This window comes from Bos taurus, chromosome X, assembly GCF_002263795.3.
Source record: "Bos taurus isolate L1 Dominette 01449 registration number 42190680 breed Hereford chromosome X, ARS-UCD2.0, whole genome shotgun sequence".
Taxonomy (NCBI): domain Eukaryota; kingdom Metazoa; phylum Chordata; class Mammalia; order Artiodactyla; family Bovidae; genus Bos; species Bos taurus.
Window position 1 is genome coordinate 76576952 of NC_037357.1, and position 27106 is coordinate 76604057.

Genomic DNA, 27106 nt, shown 5'->3' on the forward strand with positions numbered 1-27106 from the left:
TTCAGCCATTATTTCTCTGAGTAATTTTTCAGCTGCACCTTCTTTCTCCTCTCCATCCAGCACTCTTATGATGACAGGAACATTACATCTTTTGTTATAGGACCACAGTTCTCTGATGCTCTGTTCATTTTTTAAAAATTTATTTCCCCCTCTTGTTCACATTAGATTATTTTTATTGTTCTATCTTCAAGTTTACTCATTCTTTCCTCTGCCCTCTCCATTATTTAATGGAACTCATCCAGTGAAATTTTTAAAATTATCATTATTTCAGTTCTATGTTTTAGTTCTAAAATTTCCATTGTTTCTTCTTTATATTCTCTATTTAGTTGCTGAGACTTAGTATTGTTTCACTCATCTCAAGTATGATTGTAATTGCTTATTAAAGCATTTTAATAGTGGGTGCTTTAAAATGCTTGTCATGAACAAAATTTATATTTAAAATGTTTGTCAAATAATTTCAACATCTGTGTCATCTTAGTGTTGGTGGCAGTTAATTTTCTTTTCTCATTGAAGTTGAGATTTTCTTAATCTTTGGTGTGACAAGTGGTTTATCTGTTGTACCTTGGGCATTTTGAATATCATAAGGCTTCATGTCTTACTTAAACCTTGTGTTTTAGTAGGCCTACTATGACAGTGTGCCAGCAAGGTATCTCCTCATTATTTCTAGATAGGGTGGAAGAGATGGGGATGGAAGTCCAGGTTCCCTGTTTAGCCTCCATGGATACCATGGGGAGGATAGGTGCATTGTTATGGTGAGCAGGGGTTGGTGTTCAAGATCCCCACTTGTCTTCCTCTGATACTTAACTGGTTGTGAGAGGTAAGAGTCTTTTCTTATTATTTTCCATGTTGCTTCAACGGATCGTATACTGAGTGATGCTAAATGTCTTAGTTTCCTACTTGGCATTCACTGACACCATCTTTGTACCTCTTCAGAAGTGGGGGGAGAACTGGAGGTTACAGTCTAGCAAGGGTGAATGTCCAGTCTCCCTGCATGGTCTCCACTGACACAGTGTTTTAGGAATAGGCCTTGTTGCCACTAAGAGGGAATGAAATTTCTGGCTCCCTACTCAGTTTTCTCTAATACTACCTTGGAATGGTAGAGGGACAGATTAGGGCACCTTGTTACAACTGGGTGACTTTATAAGTCGAGTTTCCTTATTAGGCCTTTTTGGTAAAGGTCAGAAGAGACACATTTTTCCCCATGGTGTTTGGTTGGAGTAGAGTGGCTATTGTCTAAAACTTTTCTGTCTTGCTAGGCTGCTCCTTTCTTGGTCTTTTGGTTAGAGAAATCAGGATTTTCTTGGTGCTCATTTTATCTGTCCGTATTGGCATTTCCCAGTTGTAAGTTTCCTCAGCTCCCTGTATAAGATATATGAGGCAAAAAAAACCAAAACCAAAAACAAAACACAGTTAATTCACCACTGTGTTGTTCCTTGAGTCTTGAGATACTTAGTCCATCAGCTTTCTTCTCTTTACCTTTCAGTCTTCTTATATGTGTTTTATATTTAATGGCCAGTGCTTTTAGCCACACTTCATGGGAGGTATAATAGGGAAAATTACTTTGATATAGCTTTTGATGCTAAACGTACATTTTAAAATGAAGCTATTCATCTGTTTAACAGTTATTTAACATCCTCTCTGGCCCAAACACATAGCTATCCTACAGCACTGAGGGTGCTAAATAAGTGACATATGGTCTTTGTGGTCAAGGATCTCACAGTAGAATAGGGGATACTTTTTACATAGAGCATTCCCTGGGTCAGGAAAAATCCCTGGAGGAGGAAATGGCAGCCCACTCTAGTATTCTTTTCAGGAAAATCCCATGGACAGAAGAGCCTGCTGGGCTACAGTTCATGGGGTTGCAAAGAGTCACATATGACTGTGCACCCACGCATGCACAAAAATGTATAAATCACATGGTTTAAGACCAGAATAAAATTTTTATTTGAAGATTTTCAGAGAGGTCAGACATTCTAAGTGAAAAGAAAAGTTGCTAGATTAAGGATGTATGTGTATGTGCTCAGTCACTCAGTCATGTCCAACTCTTTGTGACCACATGGACTGTAGCCTGCCAGGCTCCTCTGTCCATGGGATTTCCCAGGCAAAAATCCTGGAGTGGGTTGCCATTTCTTACTCCAGGGGATCCTCCTGATCCAGAGACTGAACCTGTGTCTCCTGCATTGGCGGTTGAGTTCTTTACCACTGAGTTGCCAGGGAAGCCCCTCAACTTCTAGTGTGTGTGTACATGCTAAGTTGCTTCAGTCGTGTCCGACTCTTTGAGACCCTGTGGATGGTAGCCCACCAGGTTCCTCTGTCTATGGGATTCTCCAGGCATGAATACTAGAATAGGTTGCCATGCCCTCTTCCAGCAGATCTTCCTGACACAGGGATCGAACCCACACCTCATTATGTTTCCTGCATTGGTAGGCAGGTTATTTACCACTAGCACCACCTAGGAAGCCACCAATTTCTAGTACCAATTCTAAAAAAGTACATACATATGCTCACCATAGTTCTAAAAAATGTGAAATCCTTGTATTACCAATAGATGCAGGGAACTTCACATTGCATTCTTGAAGAGGCAGAATTCCATTTGCAAGAGGGCCATCTAGTCCTTCTGCCTTGAATGGAACAGCTCCCTCCCTGCCCTCATGGTTCAGAGTACAGGGACCACAGGATGGGCTTTCTGAGCCACACACAGCACATGGTGAATCCTCAATACACGGTTGGCTTGCCATGAAGGAAAGAAACATCACACACACACAGCCCAAGCACCCAATGAGGAGGGGCAGGGCAGCAGGGAACAAGAATGTGGCTAACTGGAGAGAAATGAAACAGAGCAGAACTGCAGGATCACCTGCTCAGCTCCCGAAGGCATGATAGGACAAGCCATGACAGGAGGGTCAGACTGGTCCTTAGGGGCAGGGGAAGAACCATCTCAGTGGCCTGGAGATGACAAATCTTTTCCTTGGCTAAGAACATATGAGTCAGGGGCTCAAGCATCCCAAGGATGTTCAAGGCTGGACAAGGTCCTTCTTATCCCCTTGGGGCACCTACTGAGAGCCAACAGGACAAGAAGGCCACCTGAAAACCAGGCTGACAGTGCTCACCCCATTGCCACATAGCTGGGTCTCCTTTCCTCCTCAGAACAGTCTATCCTAAGCCCTCATGCCCCAAGTAATTCAACCAAAGAAGCAGTCCTGGAAGGGAGCAATGGCCCCAGGAGAAAACCCAGCTTGTGCCAGCCCCAGGATGCACTAATGACTATGCCCATTCCAAATCCTGAAAGATGATGCTGTGAAAGTGCTGCACTCAATATGCCAGCAAATTTGGAAAACTCGGCAGTGGCCACAGGACTGGAAAATGTCAGTTTTCATTCCAATCCCAAAGAAAGGCAATGCCAAAGAATGCTCAAACTACTGCACAATTGCACTCATTTCACATGCTAGTAAAGTAATGCTTAAAATTCTCCAAGCCAGGCTTCAGCTATATGTGAACCGTGAACTTCCTGATGTTCAAGCTGGTTTTAGAAAAGGCAGAGGAACCAGAGATCAAATTGCCAACATCCACTGGATCATGGAAAAAGCAAGAGAGTTCCAGAAAAACATTTATTTCTGCTTTATTGACTATGCCAAAGCCTTTGACTGTGTGGATCACAAGAAACTGTGGAAAATTCTGAAAGAGATGGGAATACCAGACCACCTGATCTGCCTCTTGAGAAATTTGTATGCAGGTCAGGAAGCAACAGTTAGAACTGGACATGGAACAACAGACTGGTTCCAAATCGGGAAAGGAGTTTGTCAAGGCTGTATATTGTCACCCTGTTTATTTAACTTATATGCAGAGAACATCATGAGAAACGCTGGACTGGAAGAAACACAAGCTGGAATTAAGATTGCTGGGAGAAATATCAATAACCTTAGATATGCAGATGACACCACTCTTATGGCAGAAAGTGAAGAGGAACTAAAAAGCCTCTTGATGAAGGTGAAAGTGGAAAGTGAAAAAGTTGGCTTAAAGCTCAACATTCAAAAAATGAAGATCATGGCATCTGGTCCCATCACTTCATGGCAAATAGATGGGGAAACAGTGGAAACAGTGTCAGACTTCATTTTTTGGGCTCCAAAATCACTGCAGATGGTGACTGCAACCATGAAATTAAAAGACGCTTACTCCTTGGAAGAAAAGTTATGACCAACCTAGATAGCATATTGAAAAGCAGAGACATTACTTTGCCAGCAAAGGTTCGTCTAGTCAAGGCTATGGTTTTTCCTGTGGTCATGTACGGATGTGAGAGTTGGACTGTGAAGAAGGCTGAGTGCCGAAGAATTGATGCTTTTGAACTGTGGTGTTGGAGAAGACTCTTGCGAGTCCCTTGGACTGCAAGGAGATCCAACCAGTCCATTCTGAAGGAGATCAGCCCTGGGATTTCTTTAGAAGGAATGATGCTAAAGCTGAAACTCCAGTACTTTGGCCACCTCATGTGAGGAGTTGACTCATTGGAAAAGACTCTGATGCTGGGAGGGATTGGGGGCAGGAGGAGAAGGGGATGACAGAGAATGAGATGGCTGGATGGCATCACTGACTCGATGGACATGAGTCTGAGTGAACTCCAGGAGTTGGTGATGGACAGGGAGGCCTGGCATGCTGCTATTCATGGGGTCGCAAAGAGTCCGACAAGACTGAGCGACTGATCTGATCTGATCTGATGTCCTTCCCTGGTTGCCCACCATGAAGAATCCTCTGCAGGATACTGTGACACAGTGGCCTCTGTCTCCACATGTCTCCTCCTTCTCTTGCTCACTACTGGATCTCTCTGTCTCAGGAGATCTCCCCACAAGTGATCAAGAGAACATACTCTCCCCCAAGTTCACCCCATAGCCAGGCGCTTGCTCGGACAATGGCTTACTAAGAAGGAAGGGGCAGGGATCTTGGGCCACTTCTGTCCCCCAACTTGGCCACCCACCCATCCTGGATGAGGCAGGAAAATGATACCAGACTCCACGCCCCTTAGTCTTTCACAGAGCTTGGAGGGGTAAAAAATGTAGCTGTGATTTGAGCTCCCAGAAATGGAGACCACATGAAATGTTTGTGGAGAACACAGCCAGAGGACCTACAGCACCATCAACACAGACCAGAGCTCTGGATAGCTGACTCCCCAGAGAATGGATGACAGCAAACAGAACTTAATCAGAGGCAGAAGACTCACTCAGGCCCCCAGTGACATGCCTGGGAGAGATATGCCCACCTTCTCCCGGCCACGAGTGCAGTCAGATGCACTCAGCACAGCAGACAGGGGAAGGGCCGCCAGATAAAAAAGGTAATTTAATAGCTAGATTAATGACTGAAGAAAAATAGCATAATTGTTAGCAAGAAAAGTTATCAGAGGAAATTTTATAAGCAAAAAACAATCAAGGGATGACTATATTTAAAAAAAAGAACCAATAGTGATAATACAAATAATGATAATTATAACCGTGCTGATGATAAAAGAGTGCTATCAGTTATTCTTTATCTTTCTTGCACTTAGTTTCCTTTTTTGGAAAATACAAGACATGTAGAGGTTTTCTAGAATGCTTGACAGTCCTTGAATCAAAGCTAGAGAGTTTTTTTGTCCCACATATTACCCCTGGGCTTTCCTGGTGGCTCAGACAGGAAGAATCTGCCTGCAATGCAGGAGACTTGTGTTCAGTCCCTGAGTTGGGGAGATCCCCTGGATAAAGGAATGGCAACCCACTCCAGTATTCTTGCCTGGAGAATTCCATGGATGGAGGAGCCTGGTGGGTTTACAGTCCATGTGGTCACAAAGAGTCGGACACAACTGAGCAACTCACACACACACATATTACCCTTGCTCTCATGAGGTAGACAAAGAAGTATTTTTGATGAAGTAGTTGAGATGTGGGAGAGTTCAAAGGGTGAAAAATAAATTTTAATGGGAGATATAGAGGGTCATTATAAAAAGGGTCTTTATATTTATAAAGGGTCATTTATAAAGAGGGTCTTTATAAAAAGACTTGGCAAAATCAGAGATAACACCCCACAGTGTTCTATTAGGCAGAAAGCATTTTTTTCCACTGAGCAACTGTCCTAAGTGCTAAGCAAGTGCCTAATTTCTGACTAATAAACTTTCTGTCCAACGTAGCCCAGGACTTTAAGGATGAAATATGTACAAACCTATCATTCACAATTTTCTGCCAATGAGTCCCAGAGTTCTCTTCAGCTTCAAGTACTACCCTTAAGTGAGTTAAGTACTCCCAAAAAGTTGGCCCCCAAAAGCTCTGTACCTGAAGTGAATACAATGTCTGTATTCATTAGGCACTCCCTCTTTTTTTCCTCTAAGCACCCATTGCCAGCTGGGTTTCTGTTGAGCCTGGGCAGTGCAAAAGCAGAACCCTGGCCTCTCCAGCTCCATTCTGGACCTATTGGCCCTCAAGTTTCCTTATATTCAAAGTCTTTTCACTCAAGTGCCCAATTAGTGCTCTGGCTCCTTACCCAGGCTCACAGGCTAAAGTCTTTGAAATACAGGGAGGCTGCTCAGAAAAGAACTCTAATGTGAGACCAGATTCCCCACTCCTTGGCTGCCAAAAGCCAAACTCTCTGAGCTCTCCCTCTGAGTTGGAAAGGGGGAGAGGGTATTCTAAGAGCCAAACTCTCCAAATAAATTACAGGCTTTCACAAATTCCTGTTACTGTGAGGGAACTAACAAAAGCTCAAATGAGGGAATGATGGAGCAAGGCCAAAGAAAAGGCAAAGCTGGGTAAGGGTGGATGAGAGAGAAAGGTGAAGGGGGGTGACATGAGGGCAAAGCTGTCCCCATTTAAGAGCCCCTGCTTCAGGACAAGGTGAACAGTATGATGAAAGACTAGCAAACAGTATTAGGAGGCCACACTCTGAGGCTTGCTTAGTACCCAATTTCTTAGTACTCAGTTACTGTAGTACCCAATGCTAAGTGGAGAAAATGTCACTATGAATTGGAGTCTCTGTTGCCAGAAATATTCCTGCTTCTGCCCCATCTCCACTGTTATTTAGAGTCCCAAGAACATAGTAAAGAGACTAAACCTAGTTGTGATAAGTGAGCCTAGTAGGAATGGCATAGATAGGGCATGGGGACCATGTGGGGTTGGTGGCAGGTAGCTCAGGACTGTGCTGATGGTATGCTGGCACATCTAGCCAGGTGATCAGCACACCTTAGTAAGATGACTGAAAGCACTGGTGGAATACATTTAAAAGGATGCAAATAAAAGCACTTTAGGGATCAGCTAGGGTGTTGTAAAGAAAAAAATGCAACACTTTGGTCTTCCTTAGGGAATGAGATGGCAGGAGCCCTGCCCATCATTCTCTCTGTGGCTGACTAGAGAGTGACCTTCAACTGAGCTTCATTTTCTGTTTCTTTAGCCTTGTACAGAGCTTAGAGTTAAGTGCTAGGTAGCTATTTTTCCAGGGAATAAATGTAATGCTCTTGTTCAGGAAAGCTGATTCCAAACCTTTTTCCATATTCTGATAAACATTATATTGAGAAGCTTTTACTTCCAGCTTTCAGCCTATCTAAGTCCATTTACTTTGATAGCTACTCACCATCCACTGTGTCTAGAACTCTTCTCCAGATCTGTAACAAGCCTTTATTTAAAAATCCCATAAGTGTTTTCATATTTGTCCTGGCATTTTTTATTTTTTCTCTTCGTTAGAATGTGATAATGTTTTTCTTGGTTGGCACAGCAGTACTGGAAAACATTCTTTTCCAAGCATTCATCATCTAAACAAACCCCATTTTTAACCTTCCACGCTTTGTCTTAAAACATGCCAACTTTGATGGGCTACCTACTTTTGAATGTCAAAACTTGTAAAGTCAAATAATCACTGAAAACATAAGTTGTCTTACTACCCTCTTATTACTGTATTTAACCTCCTTCTCTGTGCTGCTGCTGTTTATTTACTTCCATTTTTGGAATCAGAAGATCTAGAAATCAAGTTTCTAATTTTACAAATAGACTGAAGCCCGGAGAGACTCACTTGGAAGTACCCACATAAGGTCTGAAAAGGCAGTCTTTCTAACTTCTGTCTCAGTCCTTAAGGGATGACAGGTTTTACTTAATGTCTTATGGCTACTGATTTGGCAACCACTGGTGTAGGACAGTGGTCAGTTATCTACTCTAATGGCTAATGCATATGAGTGGTGGTTCTTAAACCCAAATCATCAGTGCTTTAGAGGAACTACAGACTGAAACAGTTTCATCAGTTTTATCTGAGGGGGCTGGTTAGCACCTAGAAACTCTGATTATCAGACATGAATTCACCTGATAGAGTATGGAAAGGAGGCAGGAGTCAGTAACAGAAAATAAGGAGACAGAGAGATGCACATATCTAAAATGTGAAGATTGACGGTAAGCATCTTACTAGAACTGCAAAGTGTTAAAAATGAAAGGGCCCTCAAGAATCATAGAGGGCATGTATGGCAAAACCAATACAATATTGTAAAGTAACTAGCCTCCAATTAAAATAAATAAATTTATATTTAAAAAAAAAAGAATCATAGACGGTTAACCAAGATGGCTTCACTGGTGAATTACAAACATTTAAGGAAGAAATAATAATAAGCCAACACAAACTCTTACAAAAAATAAAACAGGAGGCAATACTTTACAACTCATTCTATGAGCCCAGTGTTAACCTAATACCATAACCAGATAAAGACATCACAAGAAAGAAAACTTCAAATGAATTATCCCTCATAAACACAGTTGTAAAATTCTTAACAACATTTTAGTAAATTGAATCCAACAATATATAAAAAGGATAAAAATAATGACCAAGTGATATTTATTCCAGAAATAAGACAAGAAGAAATAGAAGACATACAGATTATAAATAAGAGCAACATAGTTTTACAACTATCTCTATCTACAGACAATATGATTGTCTATCTAGAAAACTTTAGAGACTAATAAAAAGCTACTATTAGTAGAAGTAATAAATGAGTTAAACAAGTTCACAAGGTATAATACAAAAAACAATTGTATTTCTATATATTAGCAATGAATAATTAAAAATTGAAGTAAAAATGCCATTTACAATACCATCAGAAACTTGAAATACTTATGGATAAATTTGATGAAAATAATGGACACACTTGTGGAAAATTTGACCTCTACAGTGAAAATTATAGAATTTTGATGAGCTAAATTGAATAAGACCTAAATAAATGAAGGGATATATTTTTTTCATACATCAGAAGACTTAATATTGTTCATATATTAATTCTCCCCCAATTTGTCTTATAGACACAATACAATCCCAATCAAAATCCCAGCAAAGTTTTTTTTTTCATAGAATCTGGCACTGATTCTCATATTAATTTGTAAATGTAAAGGATATATAATTGCAAACATAATTTTTACATTGAAGAACAAATTTGGAAGATATATAATGAGTTGATTTTAAGACTTTTTTTTTTTTTTTTTTTAACCCGGTATTCCCAGGCGGTCTCCCATCCAAGTACTAACCAGGCCTGACCCTGCTTAGCTTCCGAGATCAGACGAGATCGGGCGCGTTCAGGGTGGTATGGCCGTAGACCGATTTTAAGACTTACTATAAAATTACAGCAATTAAGACATTATGGTATGGGCATAAAGATAGACATATTGTTCAATGGAACATAACAGAGTCCAAAAATGAGCCCACACATATATGGCCAGTTGATTTTCAATTAAAAATGTCAAAATAACTCAATAGGGAAGGATAGTATTTTTCAACAAATGGTACTGAATCAACTGAATATTCACACAGAAAAGAACAAAGTTGAACTAATATCTCACACCATACTCAAAAATTAACTCAAATTGGATAATAGACCTAAATGTAACATTAAAACTATAAAACTTCTAGAAAACATAGGATAAAATCATAGTGAACTTTGGTTAGACAAAGATTTCTTAAATAGAGCATGAAGATCACAAAGTATAAAAATAAATAAAATTGACTTTATCAAAATTTTTAAATTTATTCTTCAAATATACTTAAAAAAATTTTATTGCAAGATATTTGCCTTACAATATTGTGCTGGTTCAAATATACTTTTGAGAGAATTAAAAAACAAGCTACAGACTGGGAGAAAATATTTGGCAAAAATATATCTGATAAAGGAGGATTTATTTCCAGAGTTCATGAGAATAATTTCTTATTTTCAAAAACAAGAAAATAAAGAATCTGACTGAAAATAAGCAAAAAGATTTGAACTGACAGTTTTCCAAAGAGTGGTAAACAAACACATGAAAAAAATGCTCAACATCATTAGTCATTAGGGAAATACAAGTTAAAACCTAATGAGATGCCAATACACACCCATTAAAACATGTAACATTTTTTAAATTGACCATACCAAGTGTTAGTGAGGATTTGGAACAACTGGAACTCTTGAGTTCCAGTTGAATAGTTGCTAGGACTGTAAAGTGGTGCAATAACTTTGGAAAACAGTTTAGAAATTCCTCAACTGGTTAAATATAGAGTTACAATGACTCAGCAACCCTCCAAAATGAAAGCATATGTGCACATCAAGACTTGTACATAAATATTTGTAGCAACTATATTTGTAATAGTAAAAAAACCTAGAAGCAATCATGTCCGTCAATATGTAAATAGATAAACACATTGTGGTATATCCACATCGAGAAATGGCACTCAGCAAGAAAAAGGGATGAACTACAGATATATGCAACAGGTTGGGTGAAACTCAAAACAACTGTAGTGAGCACAAGAAGGCGAATTTTTAAATGTCTACTTTTTATTCCATTTATATAAAAATATCTAGAAAATACATATTAATCCATAGTGATAGAAAGAAGAGCAATAGTTGCCTGTAGTTAGGAACAGGATTTTGGAGGATGATAGATATGCTCATTATCCTGAATATGGTAATGGATTAATGATGTATACATATATCAAAACTTCTCATTTTACACATTTTAAATGTGAGTTGTTTATTGTATGTCAATTATACCTGAAGAAAGCTATTCAAAATAAAGTAACATTTCCTTACTTTTAAAAACAGCTGCATATTTTCACAATTGAAAAATTGGAAAAACAAAGAAGGAAGGCAAAAAGAACTCCATAATCCCAATCACTTGAAGACAAGTATTTTTACCTTGATATGTATTCCTCCAGATTTTTCTATGTATATATATCTATATAATTGTTTCAAAGACAATATATATAGTACATGTGACTTATAAGCTGCTTTTAAATTTTTAAATATGTTTTGGAAACCTTTCCATGTTAATAAAATTTAACACCATCTCAAAATAAATAATGGAAGGAAAGAAGGAAGGTAAGAAGGTTGGAAAGACCAAACCAATGATACATGCAACAACATGGATGAATCTCAAAATAATTTTGTTGAGTTTTGTTGGCTTGAAACAATTTTGTTGGCTTGAAAGAAGCCAGAGCTTACCAAAAAATACATATCATATGACTCTAGCTATGCAAAACTGTAAAAACTACAGACTAATTTATAGTGAGAGAAAGCATATTAGTGGTTGCCTAGGGAAGGACAAAAAGTAGAGTGGGAGAGAGATAAAGAGACACAAGACAACTTTTGGGGGTGATGGGTATGTCCATTACTTTGATCATAGTGATGGTTTCATGAGTGTGTACACAGGTCAAAACTTGTCAAACTGTATCTTTGAAATATATGCACTTTACTGTATATTAATTCTTTCTTAATAAAGCTTTAAAAAACCATTAATGGGGAAATCAAGGCTCAGAGAGGACATAAACTATTCAGGAAGACATAGTAGGTCCGTTGCTGCTGCTGCTAAGTCGCTTCAGTCGTGTCCGACTCTGTGCGACCCCATAGACGGCAGCCCACCAGGCTCCTCTGTCCCTGGGATTCTCCAGACAAGAATATTGGAGTGGGTTGCCATTTCCTTCTCCAATGCATGAAAGTGAAAGTGAAGTCGCTCAGTCGTGGCTGACTCTTAGCGACCCCATGGACTGTAGCCTACCAGCTGAGCCAGAACTAAAACCCCTATCTTTGGACTCCTAACCTAGTGCTCCTTCCACTGTACCACAATGCCCAACAGGCCTCCAATGATCTGTCCAACCACCAGGCAAAAGCAGCAGGGATCAGATGGCTGACTTTCTAATCTTTGCTTTCAAGAATCATCAGCGCCTCTATCCTGCATCGAACCTGAACTGGCGATTCGTTTCTTATATGATATTATACATGTTTCAGTGCCATTCTCCCAAATCATCCCCCCCACCCCCACAGAGTCCAAAAGACTGTTCTATACATCAGTGTCTCTTTTGCTGTCTCACATACAGGGTTATCATTACCATCTTTCTAAATTCCATATATAGGGATGGTATGGGGAGGGAGGTGGGAGGGGGGTTCAGGATTGGGAACACGTGTACACCCGTGGTGGATTCATGTTGATGTATGGCAAAACCAATACAATATTGTAAAGTAATTAGCCTCTAATTAAAATAAATAAATTAAAAAAAAAAAAAAAAGAATCATCAGTGCCTTTGCAGAGCCAGAACAAGAAACAAATGCTGAAATGATGAGCTACTTCCAGCCCTGAGACTGAAACTAGATAGGGCTCTGCCCTCAGCTTTGAGAACACTCTTGAGCTAAGGAGGTAGCCAGTTTAGGTAGTTCCTTTGAGTAGGCAGGTGATAGCTCTGTGTCCAGAAGCAGCTCTCCCCATACTTGCAGTCCAGTAATTAGTAAGGAAACCTTGGATGGTAAGCCTGAGACATATGACAGGGTAATCAATCAACAGAAGTCTGGCTGATAGGATCAATAATTTTTTGATCCTCAAATCTGAGATAAACACTAATGTTAGTGACACAGTTAGGGACCTCCTGCTATGGCTTCAAGGATGTATGAAGGCCACAGTAAATCTCACTCCTGAGATTAGTCCATGTTCCTGCCTCTGAACAGGAATCTGCTGACAATCCCTAGCACTGCTGGATTCCTTATTAGAGCAGAGAGATGGGAGGTAGAGAAGATGGCAGAGGGAGGCACTGGGGAAACATGGTAGAACCCATTTTTCAATGTAAAGTACCTTTTCCAAGAATACTGACCCTTTCTATTGAGTATTTTATAAAAGAGATGGAGAAAATAAGGAAAAGAACAGAGGAAGAAAAATTAAGTTCCTGCATGCCACAAGTGGTTGGTAACCTTCTTCCCAACTGAGAAATTTCCTATAGCTTCAACCTGGCCATCCTGGAACCAGGCTGGGACCTGTACCACTACAAGGAAGATTCTGGAATGGATTACTCTTTCTATAATGTATAGGTTAAGAGTACAGTCTCTGAAGTCAAATAGACATGGGTTTAAGAACAAGATCTACTTACTTGCTGGTTGATGTTGAGCAACTTTCTTCATATCTCTAAGCCTCAATTTCCTCATCTGGAAAATAGATATTATAAAAGTGCCAACTACTGCCTGGATGGGAAGGCAGTTTGGGGGAGAATGGATACATGTATATGTATGGCTGAGTCCCTTTGCTGTTTACCTAGAACTATCAAAACATTGTTAATTGGCTATACTCCAACACAAAATAAAAAGTTTTTTTTAAAGTGCCAACTAAATGTTTGTTTTGTGAAGATTAAGTGAGGTACTATAAAATACCTGACATGAATAAACACATGAAAAGATGCTCAATATTGCTCATTATTAGAGAAATGCAAATAAAAACTATAATGAGATATCACCTCACATTGGTCAGAATATCCATCATCAAAAATTCTACAAACAATAAATGCTGGAGAGGGTGTGGAGAAAAGGGAACCCTCTTGCACTGTTGGTGGGAATGTAAATTGTTACAGCCACTATGGAAAACAGTATGAAGATTCTTTAAAAACTAGGAATAAAACCACCAAATCACCCAGCAATCCCACTACTAGGCATATACCCTGAGGAAACCAAAATTGAAAAAGACACATATACACCAATGTTTATTGCAGTTCTATTTACAATAGCTAGGACATAGAAGCAACCTAGATGTCATCAACAGATGAATGCATAAAGAAGCTGTGGTACATATATGCAATGGAATATTACTTAGCCATAAAAAGGCACACATTTGAGTCAGTCCTAATCAGGTGAATGAACCTAGAGCCTATTATACAGAGTGAAGTAAGAAAGAGAAAAGCAATTATCATATATTAATGCATATATATGGAATCTAGAAAGATGGTACTGATGAACCTGTTTGCAGAGCAACAGTGGAGACACAGACATTGAGAACAGATTTATGCACATGGCTGGTCGGGGGGAGGAAGGAGAATGTGGGATGCATGGAGAGAGTAACATGGAAACATATGTTACCATATATAAAATAGATTGCCAATGGGAATTTTCTGTATGACTCAAGGAACTCAAATTGGGGGTAACAACCTAGAAAGGTAGGATGGGGAGGGAGGTGGGAGGGATATTCAAGTGGGAGGGGACATGTGTAAATCTACGGCTGATTCGTGTTGATGTTTGGTAGAAACCAACACAATACTGTAAAGCAATTATCCTTCAATTAACAATAAATTAATTAAAAAAGAGAGACCTGTCATGTACTAATAGAAATTAAATAGTGTCCTAGAGACAGCAGATGAAGACAGTCACTTCTCTCAGGCTGCTACTGAAGGGAATCCCACACCCAGACACATATATCTCTTCTTTAACCAGCCCAGATTTATTGAATGGTCATTATGCAACTGATCCTTGTGTGTGGAAGTTAATGACTGCTCAGAGCAGTGAGTCTTCATGGCATCCCATGGGTTCCAGCACACTCCAAAATTTGAAATGCAGCAGCAGCAACTAAAAGCCAGACCCTCAGCAGAGTTTCAAATCTCCTCTTCTAATTCAGTCTGCCAGGAGGAATAAATCATCATAATGGCAAGGATAGGTATGTAGGAGGGAAAGGAAATAGCCCTTCATGCCACCACTGAGCAAGCCAGATCTCACATACTCAAGATAAACCTCTTGGCAGCAAGAGGACCTAACACCTTTGTGTTTTAATTGCAATATCACCTCACTTTTGAAAAGTTCTTTTATGTTCCAAACCCTTTTCCAGCACTTATATCATTACATCCTCACAGCAAGTATATAATAACCTGATATAGATAAGCCAGCAAATGTCCTCCCCCAAGTCTTCCTTTTCTTCATAGTAGTAGTAGTAATAGCTGACACTTGTATAGTACTTACTATGTGGCAGGCACTAGGTTAAATTCCTTATGTATATTAGCTATGTCATCTCATTTAATCTTCATAACAACCTCATCAAGTGAATACTGTTAGTGCGCCCATTTACTTTCCCTGGTGGCTCAGACAGTAAAGAATCCATCTGCAATGCAGGAGACCTGGGTTTGATCCCTAGGTTGGGAAGATCCCCTGGAGGAGGGCATGGCAACCCACTCCAGTATTCTTGCCTGGAGAATCCTCATGGACAGAGGAGCTTTGTGGTCTATGGTCCATGGGGTCACAGAGTCGGACAAGACTGATCTACTAAGCACAAATAAGTAAACAGACCAAAAGGGATTTGGTGACTAGACTAGCACATTGCTAGTAAGTGGTAGAGCTGGGACACCAACCCAGGTCTATCTGACTTTAAAGCCCTTGCTCTTAGCTACTATGCTAAGGTACATAACCCTATTTTACAAAAGGAAGAAAATGAAGCCAGAGAGCTTGAGTGGCTTGCCCAAGGACACAAAACAAGCTAGTAATAGAAAGGGGCCTAATTTGGGCCTTCTGACCCTCAGCCTAGTGTTCACTCCCTTATTCACTTCCCAGCCATTGGCACTACATTGCAGGCACCCTGTGGTCACCATATACTTGGAATGCCACAGATCAGGTGAACATGCCATCTATCAGCAAGGTCAGAGTTTAATCTTTCATTGTTTCATGGTACCTGATCTATAGATGAGGTAACCAAGGTGCAAAGAAAGCAAATAACTTGCCCCAGATTTCCTGCTGTACCAGGAGCAGAGAAATTCCTTGAAGTTCTTAACTCTCAAGTCTGGGCTTGTTTCACTTGAATACCTATGTGTGTGCCCACAAGGCAGCAAGGAAAGCACTGTGGGTCAAAAGAGAATCAGATAAAAGAAAGCCAATATACTCCCTGTTTCCTTTTAACTGGATATGTGGAGCTCTCAGGGTGTGGACAAAGATCGCTGACACATAAATGAGGTTACTGAAGAGAATGGCAGGGGTTTGAAGGGATAGGACAAGAGAAGTTAAAAAAAAATCATATAATTTGGGTAGAGGTAGAGGGTAATGTTAGGGTCTTGAAGGCTTGGAGTTTCTTTTTGTAGAGGCTCTGAGTTGGTGGTGCTAATGGTAAAGAACCTGCCTGCCAGTGCAGGAGACATAAGAGATGCAGGTTCAGTCTCTGGGTCTGGAAGATCCCCTGGAGGAGGGCACGGCAACCCACTCTAGTATTCTTGCCTGGAGAATCCCACGGACAGAGAAGCCTGGTGGGCTGCAGGCCATAGGGTTGCAAAGAATTGGCCATGAAAAGCAACTTAGCACGCACGCATGTGTTATCTCTAAAGAGGGTATGGAGCGGACAGGAATACAGGCAGAGTTACAAGCACATTTCTATCCTGGTCTTCAGTCATGAAATGAACACTGTCAAAGAACCTGCCAGGGTTTTGGCTTCATACCAGAGCCTGAAGTGGCTATGAAGCAATTCAAGCCAAAGGTCTAGCCAATCCAAGTAGGAAGCTAATACACATATAAAGGGAGCTTGTCCAGTGATCCCAAATACCAGCCTGAGGACCATACTTGTCTGGCTGCATATAGCACCATCTAGGTAATTCAAGGGCACTGTCGAGTTTGGGAAGCTCTGGATTGGCTCAACTAGTAGTGTTCAGTGTCAGGGACCACATTGTGGGAAATGGTCAGAAGGACAACTTGGCAGGAGCTGTCATTCAGAAAACATCTCCAATGTAGACCCTATTAATCTTGTAATTGTCTTGTGAATGACATACATTGATTGCCTTGTATTTATGTGATGCATGTTGAAATGTTAGTTGTTAAAGGTAAATATTTCAAAACTTAGACAATTTCTGATAGCATATTTTGACAATTCCTTGTTTAAGAGTACCCAGAGACCCTCACAGGATGGATGTCTTGAACATTTCTCCAGCCCTGAGTGTGGAGAGCTTTGAATGGCAGGGTCGGGAAAAGGACCTGAATCTTTAGGTAAAGGAGACCCCTCACACAGTTGAAATGAAATGTTCAAAAGATAACTGTGGTAAAGTAATTAGCTTCCAATTAAAACAAATAAATTAATTTAAAAAAGATAACTGTGGTCATTGTGGCCATAAGAGTATGGAGGAAGGATTGGAAACCACCACTGATGAGGCCAATGTCAGAATTTTTTAGGGATGGTAGGAAGGAGCTTAAACTGGAGACCTGCCAATAAGAACAGACTTAAGACTGAATCACATACACAAGAGTTCAAAACAGCAACACTTAGTATTCATCAAAACCAACCTTCTCACTTTTATTGTTATGTTATGCTGTGCTCAGTCATGTTCGACTCTTTGTGACCATATGGACTGTAGCTGCCAGGCTCTTCTGTCCATGGGAGTTTCCAGGTAAAAACCAACATTCTTATTTTACACATGGAGAAACTGAGGCCCAGAGAAATTAAATGTATCACCCAAAGTCACTAATTTGTTAGAGCTTCAGGTAACATGTTATATATTTCTAGTACACAAGTGAAGTGAAGTGAAAGTCGCTCAGTCATGTCTGACTCTTTGTGACCCCATGGACTATACAGTCCATGGAATTCTCCAGGCCAGAATACTGGAGTGGGTAGCCTTTCCCTTCTCCAGGGCATCTTTCCAACCCAGGGATCAAACCCAGGTCTCCCGCATTGCAGGCAAATTCTTTACCAGCTGAGCCACAGGGGAAGCCCAAGAATACTGGAGTGGGTAGTCTATTCCTTCTCTAGCAGATCTTCCCAACCCAGGAATTGAACTGGAGTCTCCTGCATTGCAGGCAGATTCTTTACTGACTGAGCTATCAGGGAAGCCCTTCTAGTACACAAAGACTTAAGATATTAAAGAGACAGGATAGAGGAGAGAGCTGAGGAGGACTCCAAGGTTTCAAGTACGTACCTCTATCCCAGACAGTGCTTGGACCCAGGACCCTCCCACCCTATGGAAGATGAATAAGATTTCAGGGAACACTTCAAAGGAAATGGCTGAGGGCCTATCCCCAAGGGGATTTTCCATGAAGTGGGCTAAGGGTTGGTCTGGGCTCTGGGTTAGGATCCACACCTGATGGGTTATGGTGGAGCAGCAGGTATCTGTAAAACCCAGGCTACCCAGCTTCCACTGCAACCTGTTCCACTCTTCTATGTAGGTGGTATTCCCCAAAGGCCATGTAGGGGCAGGATGAACAAGCTAGGAAACACCAAAGTGAAGAGGAGCAGGAGCTATTTGTTGAGACATGTACTCCTTGGAGAGAGTAGCCTGATGCCAAGACAAACTCCTCCAAAAATAAATATGGTACATAAAAGACTAATTATGAGTTTGGACTTTGGGATTTAGTAGGAGAGAAATGACTCTGTTCAGCATGAACAGAGCAGTGCCAGTTGGCAGCAGGTGAACATGAAAGGTCAGGGTGGGAAGTGGTGTCTCCAGTACCCTTCAGCAGCTTCCTCTGTATGGAAAGTGATGCTTATCTAGGGGGAGACAGTTTTACAAAGTTGCTTTCACTAGAAACTGAAACAAAACAGAGCCAGAGCAGAGATGGAGCCCACCAGAGATGGCAGCAACTGCACTGGGTTCTTCCCTCCTGCCCTACTTGCCCAAAGGGCTTCAAACATACCCTCTCCAACCTTCTTCCTCAACTGGCTTGTGTTGTTGTCATCAGTGGCCATGAAAAATTTCTTCACCATCAGCCCTGGGAATAGTAGCCCTCTTACTCCTCCCACTCTGAGTTGGATATTCTCTGAGTTATCTGCCCAGCCCAGGCAAATACTATCTCCAACATGGCACAGGTGGAAGCCAGGTAGCTATTCTATACACAGCCTAGGCCTTTCTGGTGAGACACATTAAAGAATACTCTGACAATTAATGCCCAGCTATAGCTTCATCATTACCTTCTGTATAACTTCATACAATTAACCCCTTAAAATTAATTTTCCTACTCTGTAAAGTGGGGGTAATGGTAGTCATATTATAAGGTTATTAAAAGGACTATATAAAATAATACATATGACTGTCACTCTGTCTCCCCTAAAGAAAATAGAAGAAAATGTATATAAGGGAGAGCAGAATTGCCTCTTTCTCATTGGATATAAAGCATCTTGAAAAGCTGTTGCCAGGCCTCTGGACCTGACAGGACCCTATAACTCTTTACCTGAACTGTATTGGGCTGAAATAAGAGATAAAGATCCTAAAATCATCCATTGAATCTTCTTAAAACTGTTCCTAGAGACAAGATAGCAGAGTAAAAGGACATGAGCTTACTTTTCTCATAGAAATACCAAAATCAAAATTAACTGAACAACAATCAACAAAAATGCTGAAAGCTACCAAAAAAGATACTCTATATCCAAAGAAGAAGCCACAATAAGATGGTAAGAGGGGTTCCAGTGCAATTAAATCAAATCCAATACACACCAGGTGGGTGAGTCACAAACTGGAAAATAATTATTTCACAGAAGTTCTCTCACAGGAGTGAAAGTTCTGAGCCCCACATCAGGCTTCCCAGCAATGAGAGGAAGAACCCCCAGAGAATCTAGCTTTGAAGTTCAGTGGGGTTTGATGGCAGGAATTCCAAAGGACTAGGGGAAACAGAAACTCCACTCTTGAAGGGAACACACAGGGTCTCATGTATACCAGGACCCAGGGGAAAAAGCGGTGACTTCATAAGAGACTGGGCCAGGCTTACCTGCTAGTATTGGAGGGTCTTCTGTGTAGGTAAGGGGTGGCTGTGGCTCACTGTGGGAACAAGGACACTAGTGGTGACAATTCTAGGCAGTACTCATTAGCATAAGCCCTCTTGGAAGCTGCCATTTATTCACCAAGATGTGACCCCACACAACAGCTTGTAGGCACCAGTGCTGGGATGTCTCAGGCCAAAAAACAAACAGGGCAGGAACACAGCCACACCTATCAGCACACACTATGCTTAAAGTCTTCCTGAGCACACAGCTGCCTGATAAACAACTCCTGACAAGGTTTCTACTCACTAGAGGGACAAGACCTAGCTCCACCCACCATGTGCAGGCAGTCACCATTCCCACCTACCAGGAAGCCTACACAAGCCCCTGTTCCAACCTCACTTACCAGGAGGCAGACACCAGAAGCAAAAGGAACTACAGTCTTGTAGCCTGTGGTAAGGAGATCACAAACACAGAAAGTTAGACCAAAGTAGATGACAAAAAAATATGTTGCTGAAGAATGATCAAAATAAAAACCCAGAAAAAACAATCACAAAAGACTATAGGAGACTACTGCAAGGAATTATATGCCAATAAAATGGACAACTTGGAAGAAATGGACAAATTCCTAGAAAAGTATAACGTTCCAAAACTGAACCAGGAAGAAATAGAAAATCTTAACAGACCCATCACAAGTGTGGAAATCGAAAATGTAATAAAAAATCTTCCAACAAATAAAAGCCCAGGACCAGATGGCTTCACAGGTGAATTCTACCAAAAAATTAGAGAAGAGCTAACACCTATCTTACTGAAACTCTTCCAGAAAATTGCAGAGGAAGGTAAACTCTCAAACTCATTCTATGAGGCCACCATCACCCTAATACCAAAAGCAGACAAAGATGCCACAAAAAAAGAAAACTACAGGCCAATATCACCGATGAACATAGATGCAAAAATCCTCAGCAAAATTGTAGCAAACAGAATCCAACAACATATTAAGAAAATCACACATCATGACCAAGTGAGCATCTCTTCCAGGGATGCAAGGATTCTTTAATATTTGCAAATCAATCAATGTCATATACCATATTAACAAACTGAAAGATAAAAACCATATGATTATCTCAATAGATGGAGAGAAAGCCCTTGACAAAATTCAACACCCATTTATGATTAAAAAAAAAAAAAAACCTCTCCAGGAAGCAGGGATAGAAGGAACATACCTCAACATAAGAAAAGCCATATATGACAAACCCAGAGCAAACATTATCCTCAATAGTGAAAAGCTGAAAGCATTTCTGTAAAAACAGGAACAAGACAAGGGTGCCCACTCTCACCACTACTATTCAACATAATTTTGGAAGACCTAGCCATCGTAATCAGAGAAGAAAAAGAAATAAAACCAAATTGGAAAAGAAGTAGAACTCTCACTGTTTGCAGATGACATAATCCTCTAATAAATATAGTAAAGTTGCAGGATATAAAATTAACACACAGAAATCCCTTGCATTCCTATACACTAACAATGAAAAAACAGAAAGAGAAATTAAGGACACAATCTCATTCACCATTGCAATGAAAAGAATAAAATACTGAGGAATAAATTTACCTAAAGAAACAAAATATATATATATATATATATATATATATAACTATAAAACACTGATGAAAGGAATCAAAGATGACACAAATAGTTGGAGAAATACATCATATTAATGGATTGGAAGAATCAATATAGTGAAAATGAGTATACTACCCAAAGCAATCTATAGATTCAATGCAATCCCTATCAAGCTACCAATAGTATTTTTCACAGAACAAGAACAAATAATTTCACAATTTGTATGGAAGTACAAAAAACCTCAAATAGCCAAAGCAATCTTGAGAAAGAAGAATGGAACTTGAGGAATCAACCTTCCTGACTTCAGACTATACTACAAATCCACAGTCATCAAGACAGTATGGTACTGGGACAAAGACAGAAATATAGATCAATGGAACAAATAGAAAGCCCAGAGATAAATCCATGCACCTATGGACATCATATCTTTGACAAAGGAGGCAAAAATACACAATGGAGAAAAGACAATCTCTTTAACAAGTGGTGTTGGGAAAACTGGTCAATCACATGTGAAAGAATGAAACTAGAACACTTTCTAACACCATACACAAAAACAAACTCAAAATGGATTAAAGATCTAAATGTAAGACCAGAAACTATAAAACTCTTAGAGGAAAACATAGGCAAAACACTCTCTGACATAAATCACAGCAAGATCCTCTATGACCCACCTACCAGAGTAATGGAAATAAAAACAAAAATAAACAAATGGGACCTAATTAAACCTAAAAGCTTTTGCACAAAGAAGGAAACTATAAGCAAGGTAAAAAGGCAGCCTTCAGAATAGGAAAAAATTAACAGCAAATGAAGCAACTGACAAAGAATTAATGTCAAAAATACACAAGCAGCTCATGCAGCTCCATACCAGAAAAATGAAAAACCCAATCAAAAAGTGGGCCAAAGAATGAAACAGACATTTCTCCAAAGAAGACATATAGATGGCCAATAAACACATGAAAAGATCCTCAACATCATTCATTATTCAGTTTAGTTCAGTTGCTCAGTCGTGTCCGACTGTTTGCGACCCCATGAATTGCAGCATGCCAGGCCTCCCTGTCCATCACCAACTCATTATTGCTACTGCTGCTGCTAAGTCGCTTTAGTCATGTCCGACTCTGTGCGACCCCATAGACGGCAGCCCACCAGGCTCCCTGGGATTCTCCAGGCAAGAACACTGGAGTGGGTTGCCATTTCCTCCTCCAATGCATGAAAGTGAAAAGTGAAGTGAAGTCGCTCAGTCGTGTCTGACTCTTCACGACCCCATGGACTGCAGCCTACCAGGCTCTTCTGTCCATGGGACTTTCCAGGCAAGAGTACTGGAGTGGGTTGCCATTGCCTTCTCTGAACTCATTATTAGAGAAATGCAAATCAAAACCACAATGAGGTGTCATATCACACCGGTCAGAATGGCCACCAGCAAAAATTCTACAAACAATAAATGCTGGAGAGGGTGTGGAAAAATGCAAACTAGTACAGCCACTGTGGAGAACAGTGTGGAGATTCCTTAAAAACTGGAAATAGAACTGTTACATGACCCAGCAATCCCACTGCTGAGCATACATGCTGAGGAAACCAGAATTGAGATACATGTACCCCAATGTTCATTGCAGCACTGTTTACAGACCTCAGAGACCTCTGGGACAACATTAAATACACCAACATTCACATTGTAGGGGTCCCCAAGGAGAAGAGAGAGAGAAAAGGCCTGACAAAATATTTAAAGAGATAATGACCAAAAACTTGACTAACACAGGAAAGGAAACTGTGACTGAAATCTAGGAAGCACAGAGAGTCCCAGGCAGGATAAACCAGGGAGGAATCTGCTGAGACACATAATAATCAAACTGACAAAAACTATAGACAAAGAAGAATACTAAAAGCAACAAGGAAAAAGAAACAAATATCATACAAGGAAATTCCAATAAGGTTACCAGCAGATTTCTCACCAGAAACTGCAGGTAAGAAGGTAGTGGCACAATATACTCAAAATGATGAAAGAGAAGAACCTATAACCAGAAGAATTCTAACAGGCAAGATTCTCATTCAGATTTGATGGAGAAATCAAAAGGTTTACAGACAAGCAAATGCTAAGATAATTCAGCACCACCAAGCTCCTGGGCATATATCTGGATAAAACCTGGTTTGAAAAAATACATGCACCCCAGTGTTCATTGCAGTGTTGTTTACAATAGCCAAGACATGTAAACTACATAAATGTCCCTTGACAGATAAATGGAAAAAGAAGGTGTGGTACATCGATACAATAGAATATTACTCATCCATAAAAAGAATGAAATAATGCCATTTCCAGGAAAATTGATGGATCTGGAGATTGTCTTACTAAGTGAAGAAAGACAGAGAAAGGTAAATATCATATCATTTCACATATATATGGAATTCTAAAAAATGATACAAATTGGATTTCCCTGGTGGTCCAGAAGGCAATGGGACCCCACACCAGTACTCTTGCCTGGAAAATCCCATGGACGGAGGAGCCTGGAAGGCTGCAGTCCATGGGGTTGCTAAGAGTCGGGCACGACAGAGCGACTTCATTTTCACTTTTCACTTTCCTGCATTGGAGAAAGAAATGGCAACCCACTCCAGTGTTCTTGCCTGGAGAATCCCAGGGACAGGGGAGCCTGGTGGGCTGCCGTCTATGGGGTCACACAGAGTCGGACACGACTGAAGCAATTTAGCAGCAGTAGCAGCAGCCAGTGGCTAAGACTCCACATGGCCGATGCAGACAGCCCAGGTCCGATCCATGATCAGAGAACTAGCTTCTACATGCTGTAACTCAGACCTGGTACAGTCAAATAAATGAATAAAATAAATATAAAAAATGATACAGATGATCTTATTTATAAAACAGAAATAGACTTACAGAATTAGAGAATGAACTTGTGGTCAGTGGCGGGGAGTGGTGAAGGAACAGACAGATTGGGAGTTTGGAATCAACATGTACATATTGCTTAAAAAAAGGAAAAATTAAAATAAAAAATAATATAATGCATATGAAGTAAAGTGGATGGTATGTAAAGAAGAGGAATGCTTAATTTATCATCCATACTATGCCAATTTTCACATGAAATTTTAATTTCAATAATAACAATGGAACAACATCTATAAATTATGGCATCCAGTTATTCTATTTACAAAGGTTAGGTATTACTAAGAAAAGAGTTTCATTGTGCAGATGATCACTGGGGGACACTGAGAAAATGACTCTAGAATTTATCTATCTGTGAAATAGAATAAATAAAGTACAGGCTCAGAATTATATCAATGTTTATATTGATGTTTGTATTGACGTTTTGATGTTTATATTGATATACTGATGTTTATAATTGATCTTTTCAGATTCATCAGGATTGTACATTTTACTTCAGAATATTTAAAATTTAAAGCACTGGTTTAAATTACCAATAACTAAGTAAAATAGAGACTTTCAGCTTTCTGATCACTATACAAACAGCAAGTGCCCTGTGTTCCCTGGGTCTCAGTTTGCAGCTCTTAGAAATAAAGGGCTAGATGCCACCACACCTATGCTTCCTCTCTTATTCCAAAGTCTGACAGGGGTGGGGCACAGCATGGGGGCCAGAGGGAAGGTGTGGCCCCCCAAAGGACTGAAGACCCACAGGGATCATTGTTTTTCATGGACACAGGCCCCACACCAGGGTCAGTGGCAAAGATAGATCATCTCGACAGAGTCTGTGGGAGTGGGCCCCAGGGACCAAAGGGCCCTTCATCTTGTTTCCAGAACACATACAGCTTCTCAATACCTCAGTACTTATGAAACAGCCTGGAAACCAGAAGACTCGGAGGTCAAACAGCAGGGATGACTAGGCAGGTAAAATTAGGTGTTTTCTTATTTTTTTCCCTGAAAGTTAATCATCTCTGTGTGTCCCTGAGCTCAGTAAGTAAAGAATCCACTGGACATTTTCCCATATTTTCCCCTCTTCTTTCCTGTGTCACTTCCCCCCCCACCAACCCCCCCCCGGCCCCCCCCCACACACACACACTCCCACATACATAGGAGAAGAGCAGCAGGGATGGAGAAAAGGGGCAGCCTTGTTTTCTACCCATTATGTCAATTGTCAAGGTCGATGGAAGCTAAATTGCAAACACAGGTTTGAAGAAGGAAATATCTCAGCCCTCTGCAAGAGGTAAGGGGTGGGGGACTGGGAAGGAAACTTTTTTCAGAACAGTTGAACTATTGCCATTCTTGGAGGCCTTGCAACCCACACTTGGCATCACAAAAGCCAGCAAGGGGAAGGGCACCCTGCTAATATGCAACTTCTGCTCAGAAGAGCTACTGAAGGCTCAACAGTGAGCTTGGGGGTCCCAGGCCACTACTTTGAGAACCTCTGGTCTGATGAAGGGGAGCCTCACCTCTTCTCCAAGCCCCAGAAGTTGCCCGGTTATCACTGACATGACAAAATGTTCCAGAGGGTCATCTTCAGCCTTGACCATGTCTGCCTGGCCTGAAGAGAGGAGACCAAGCCTCCCCAAGGCTACCTTCCCAATCAACCAGAATTGACTGTTCCAGAAATGGGCACAGGCAGCCGGGAAAGGGCCTGCAGCACAGGATGGTCCCTGAGCCCCTGAGCCCCTGAGGTGGGCTCCGCTGGATTCCCACTGCCCCTGGGGTGGGGCAGTTCCCTGGGTTGGACTCTCCTCTGGAGCACTTGCCCACCTGGCTAGGCTGCAAGCTCTGAGAGGGCAGGACCACATCCCACTTGTTCACTGTTCAGTTCCCAGTCACTCGGGTCACTATTTGTTGAATAAAAGAAGTAGCTAGGATACTCAGTGGCTCCTGGTGGGTAGTCAAGTTAGAGTCCCAGCTCAGGCACTTGGGAGAGTGAGGTGCTTATGACCTCTTTATGACTTATGTAGTGTGCACGCATGCATGTGTGCATGTGAGTGTGTCCTGTATTTGCCCAGGAGAACCCAGGAGCTTCCTGAGGGTAAGTGTCATAAACTAGTTTTAGTTCATGCCACAACTCTGCTCCTTAGGGGGCTGGCTCTCCACTTCACCATCAGCCACCCTGCCCAGGAAAGATCCCTCCTGAGGAGGTCCCCAGCTCTTTCCGACCCCAAGCTCCTCCCTGTCCCTGCTCTGTGTGGCCTTGGACAAGTCCCTGTTTCCTTATCTGGAAAGTGAGGATGTTGGGCTACATTAAGGGCAAGGAGCCACTTGGTGCCACAATTGCTCATCTCCATGATGTCTGAACACTGCTGCTTCCTGAATACCTCGGGGATTGGGAGCAGAGCCTTGAGGGTTCTAGAGCTCACTCTCCTACCATTGAGACTGAGTTGTGATGAAAATGGCTGTCACTGCCCAGGTACTTCTGGGTCAATCAAGAAGCTTAGCTCGATCCAGACCTCGGCCAGACAAATGAGGTTCAGAGACAGTAGGACACAGGCAGGAAGACCCTCTTGACTGTAAACATAATTAAAACCAGCAATCATTTACTGAGGAATGTTGTGGGTCTCCCTTTCCTGGAGATCACAGAAACATGGAAGCTAATGGGCCCCTGGAGATGGACGGGTGCAGCCCCCTCATTGTATAGATGAGGAAGCTCAGACC

The 27106-nt window shown here is 41.1% G+C and overlaps 1 protein-coding gene and 1 pseudogene across 1 annotated transcript in view; both read right to left on the bottom strand.

The window, feature by feature from the left end:
• Window positions 1-27106, bottom strand: part of SLC16A2 (solute carrier family 16 member 2) — a 132313-nt gene that overhangs the window by 27407 nt on the left and 77800 nt on the right.
• On the bottom strand, window positions 9459-9573 carry LOC112445209 (uncharacterized; annotated as a pseudogene).